This window comes from Etheostoma spectabile, chromosome 2 (assembly GCF_008692095.1).
Source record: "Etheostoma spectabile isolate EspeVRDwgs_2016 chromosome 2, UIUC_Espe_1.0, whole genome shotgun sequence".
Classification (NCBI taxonomy): Eukaryota; Metazoa; Chordata; class Actinopteri; order Perciformes; family Percidae; genus Etheostoma; species Etheostoma spectabile.
In genome coordinates, this window is record NC_045734.1 from 25,802,049 (window position 1) to 25,802,251 (window position 203).

Consider the following 203-nt stretch of genomic DNA (forward strand, 5'->3'; position numbering starts at 1 on the left):
GTGTGTGTGTCTATCCTTGGCGGCTGTGTACACTCCAGAAAGCGTTTACTGAAATGGGAGCTAATTCTCGCTGTCTGAGGCCATTACGGTATTAATTTAATTTGGGTTAGCTGTCGCTAGCTCATTAACACATCTAATTAATTCATTGACATCAGAATTAAGTTGTTTCACTGAAAGTGACACCTCTCTCTCGTATATGAGAG